Below are 4,981 nucleotides of genomic sequence, written 5' to 3'. Positions count from 1 at the left end.
TTCTTAGTATACTGTAGATATAGTTTCTGCAGAAGAAGAAGTTGGTGTCAAGGCTAGGGGGCCGACACTGGTATTTATAAAACCACTAAATGAGTTAGCTATATTGTAGCCTGCTATAGGCTTTCTTAGCCTCTACAAACACCAACCGTTAAATGCCTTAACCCGCTATTTTAAACACTGGCGAGGACCCGCAGCCGCACTCCATCACGGCCAATACGGACATCAAGGACGGGATCCGCAAGCTTCTGGCATTGGGAGTGCACTTCAGCGATAGGATCAACCTGAGGCCTATCTTCGAGTCCATATATACCGCTATGCTAGGCGAGCAGGCGTGAGCCCGGAGAAGATGATCAGGACCATCTTTGTGCTGACTGACAAGGAATTCGACAATGCATCCGTGAGCCGTTAGAAGGCCAATTACAGGATCCTGGCGGACATGTTCAGGAGTTGCGGGTTCTGCTTCGTGCTGCAGGTGGTGTTCTGGAATCTGTGCAGCGCACTCGACGGCCTTGACATCGCACGACGATGGTGTGCTTAGGATCAACGACTTTTCTAACAGCTTCTTAGGCCTGTTCCTGGAGAAGGATGGCGTAGTGATGCCTGAGGATCAGATGGATGCCGTGATCTCGGGAGATGACTACGAGAAGCATGTCATTTTAGATTAGCGTCCAGCTTCGTCTTGGGAAAGAATACGTATCCCATTCCATGCGCATGTATGGTTTTGGTTGCCAATTAACGTTGTTGACTATCTATCTATATCTGTCCAGCTAATTCTCTCAAGTGCGATCTCATCTCGTCAATCATATGTAGTGTAGCCCTAGCAGCACCCGCTTGGTTACATTTAATTTTGTACAAGCAACAACTTGGTTACATTTAATTTTGTACAAGCAACAACTTCTCATCAGGATATATCATCAGGCATACTACCACGAACCAAAATGATTCCTACCACAATGAGGTGTTTCCATAATCCTTATTTGTACACAAGTGTAGTAGCATTTGGATGGAGGAGGACTTTTGGGCCAAACCTCCTCACCACGACGGCCGACAAGGCCCACCGGGCCACACCTCTATCGGGGAGGTGGATGCAAAGCTCGCCCTACCATACCAAACTTTAGTTTCGATCATAAACATCACTAGCTACTAATGTGAAAGTTTACATGCACTTCTTACAAAGACACCTCTGATAAAAGCAAAATTACACCCAAGTCCTTGTAAGATATTCCCGGTCATCTTCGACGCCGGCCACCGGAGCCGCCGCTCGACGCTCTGACCCACGAAGAGAGGAGCGCCAAAGCTGCAACTTGAAGCCGATTCCCAGCTCGACGAAGGAACTTCCGTAGAAGCAACATACATTTTTAACGCTACAACAGTCGGCACATCGCAGGAGCCGATGCACACTTGAATCGATGAACGCCCGAGCAAACCGTCGCCGAGATAAAGGAGATCCGGCGCCTCAAGACGTGCTGGCGACCTCCAAGCAAGCAGCGACGAAACAACCCCAAAAGGGAGACTCCAACCCGATTTCTCAAGGTAGGAGGAGACATACCTCACAGCACCATCCCCAGAAGATACGTTGCCATCGCCGTGGTCGCTGGAGATGCTCTGGAGGAACAAAAGAACCGGTCGCCTGAACCCTAGGCTAATGTCACCCGGTTTCTCAAAAAAAAAAAGCTACTAATGTGAAAAAAAGAAAGGCAAGAAAGATTTGTTCCGGAAAAGTGTACAGTAGTGTTTGAATCATTTTATAATCCAAGCAGGGAATTATACAGGAATGCATAGGATGCATTAGGGAGAGGCCGGCGTATCCGGTTCAATTCATGTGCACAACTAATAATCCAATCCACAGTTTCACACGCACGACACGCAGACAAGAAGGGAAAAAAAGAACTCCATTTGCCACGAATCTTTGAGCATCCTATCCAAATTTAACTGTTACAAGCAAGAACAATAACGAGCATTGCAAGTAGCGACTAATGTTCAGTTAATTTAACTGGATCATCGATCATCCATATGCTTTGAGTGCCTTGCGCCAGTCCGTGTCTCCAAGCATGGTCCCCAGCAATACCTCCAGGCGGCTTGCAGTGACACAAACCTTAAATTAAACCCCAGTTCGATATAAAACTCTCTGTCAATGATACAACCCTGATCTTGCCCGGGCCAAAACTTGTATCGGAGATCATCAAAGACGAAGCCTAGAGCTTTGTTGTCCATGTAGAAGACAGGAGCAGATGTAAGCCTGCTGACCCCGTTGGGAGAGCAATCCCCATAACGACATGCAAAGATGAAGAAGTCCGCCCAACGTGGAAGCACAGTCCCAGGAACATTGTAACACCCCGGGTCCGGATCGGTCCGACCGGTTGGTCAAACCGGTCAGACCGGTTGGACGCCTTCCAACCCAGCCTTATCTTCTCCCGATCTTTATTTTTTTCCCCTCAACTCTCTTTCTTCCCTGCTTAGACAGAGCCGAGCTGAGCTCGTCCCGTCGCCGCCCCATCCCATCGATCTCCTCCGGTCACCCTGCTTTGATTCCTTGTGCACAGAAGTTCCCCAGCTCCTCCTCCACCTTCCCCAACCTCTAGCCTAGCTCCTCCCGGCTAGAATCGCCTAGCCACCACCAGTCACAATTGAAGCTGCTTGAAGATTTGCTTCACCGTCGATCCGCCTCTCCGGTCGTCCTCCGCCCAAACTGTCCCTCGGAATGGGTCGCCCTCGACCTGCTGGCGCTTCCCGGATTACCCATCGCCGCCCTCTCGCCGGAAGCGCCGCCGAGTGCTGTGCCCATGGCCGCCGGGGCACTGCTCCGCTGCGCCCACACTTCCGGCCATCCCCGACCCCAACTGAACCCACTCACAGGTAGCTCTCGTGTCCCTCGTACTCCCCCACCCCTTCCTCGCTGCCGGCAAGCGCCCCCATCGTGGGAAATCGTTGTTTCTCGTGCTCCTCTGCTCCAAATCGCGATAGGGGACCTTGTGCGACAATTGAAACAAGTCTAGGGGTCTATCTGCACAACCGTAGACTCAAATGAATAGTGTTGCGAATGGCTCTTTTTCAATAAACCGGCTGAAACTTTGGAAAACCATAGTAAATCGTAGAAAAATCAAAAAAATGCAAACTAAAATTTGTTGGATTCCTTGTTCTAAGATCTACAATTTTCCTTACAGATTGATCTTCAGTTTCTAAATAATTTTTTCTCTAGTTTAAATATTATTTTAAGTGGCTATAAACTTTGAAAATGCATAGTAAATCATAGAAAAATCATAAAAGGGAAAGTAAGGATGTTTTGGGATCCTTGTAAGCAGATCCATGCAGTAGATGTATAATCTTTCATGTTTTAGTAGAAAAATATTACTTTAGATGTTTATCTATGTTACCCGTAGTTATGTAGCTCCTTTTGCCATGAAATTTTTATGGTAAGTAGGTCAGGTGATGCATGTGCTACGGTGGAAGTCTTAGGTTTACGGGCGCATATGTGCATGAGTTCTTGATGTAACTTGATTAGTACTTAATAAATAGTTTATAGACAATGAAAGTGTGTAAAAATAGGAAATATGGGTCCACTAGCTTTGTATGGTGTTGTATTGACCTATATGACTTGAATAAGGCCATGCTTTTGTAGAAAATGTGAATCCTTACATTTAACTTGCTCCAGCATGCTTTATTGCAATTAAAACTTGTTTTAGTTATATTAATTTGGTACAGACTCTGAGCATGTAATCCTTGTATAGTAGCCATATTTGGATAACATCTGCCCACCATAAAAATCTTAGCTCCCATTTGGGATGTTTGTAACATAGCTTATAATTAATATATATGTTTGATTTCGTAAATTGGATGATGAGAATATGTAATCCAGTGATGATTTAGTTACTAGATATTTGGGTTGACTATTGCTTAATCGAGCTTAGAAATGGTTGAACTTTTGAATTACACGTGTGTATACTCTCGTGTTGGTGTAACAACTAATGATTTTTTATGTTTATGCAAGTTTCTAGTCTTTGTTTGAGCTCTTATTTGATTATGCCCTATGTGTGTTTGAAAATATGCATGTGCATTAATTGGCATTTGATACGCATTCATATAGAACCCGTGGTGAGAGCATCGTCTACGAATGGATCATGAAGTCCAGGACCGGCGAAGCAGGATTGGGAAGGAATTCGTGAAGACCCGGCCCAAGGTCGGAAGGGCCCAAGGCCTTGCTAGTATTAACACTAACTTAGTGTTACCCTCAGGCAAGCCCCGCTGCATAACCTACTATTTTAAATTATGAATCAGTATATATGTTTATTACTTGTGCATTATGTTTTTAGGAATTATTTGAAACCTTAGTCGCATGATCCCTAGGTTCCCTTGGGTTGAATATTACTAGCATGTGTAAGTCGTTAGTACTGCTATGCTTAATAGGTCTCGGTAGAAGTCGAGTAATTTTCTGTTACTCACGAGATATAGGATGTCTTTATATTTTATTATATGAGTTATTATATTTAAGATGGAATGAATGGAAATTTGAGACTGGACGGGGAATGATGATGAGATGTAGGTATAGCAACAGGACAGGGTTCCTGGTGTCTATCCCCGTCTGTATCGGTTAAGGACCGTTCGTTGTCTGGCCCTGTTGATCGAGTTTGAACTGTACTAACCGCATGCCAGGAGTAGGAGGTAGTCGAAACCGGTAAGTCTAGTACTGCCTTGCTTCGGAAATACAGAACTTCATCACCACCCCCTTAGGGCAGTCGAGTGGCCGCGGAGTAGGGATGAAAGTAGGAACAGGAAAATCCCGTACCGACCGACACCGTATATCGTATATACCGATCAAATACCGTAATTACAGGAAAAAACGAAATCAGGAAAATATACAGGAAAATCCGGCGAATTCAGGAACGGGAGCGGTTTGGGTAATTTCCTGACCGAATTTTCGGTTACCACATTTTAACGGGAATTTTCCCGTATGTATTCCCGTTTTTATATTTGCATCTATCCT

The 4,981-nt window shown here is 45.3% G+C and overlaps 1 long non-coding RNA gene across 1 annotated transcript; it reads left to right on the top strand.

Moving 5' to 3' along the window:
- The first annotated feature begins 2,457 nt into the window (after positions 1-2,457).
- On the top strand, positions 2,458-4,466 carry LOC120648493. Its single transcript, XR_005664967.1, has 2 exons — positions 2,458-2,856; positions 4,085-4,466. It is a non-coding gene; the product is annotated as an uncharacterized LOC120648493 (long non-coding RNA).
- The last annotated feature ends 515 nt before the right edge of the window (positions 4,467-4,981 follow it).

This window comes from Panicum virgatum, chromosome 9K, assembly GCF_016808335.1.
Source record: "Panicum virgatum strain AP13 chromosome 9K, P.virgatum_v5, whole genome shotgun sequence".
Taxonomy (NCBI): Eukaryota; Viridiplantae; Streptophyta; class Magnoliopsida; order Poales; family Poaceae; genus Panicum; species Panicum virgatum.
Note: the sequence above shows the minus strand (reverse complement) of the source record. Positions and strands in the feature narration are given on the sequence as shown.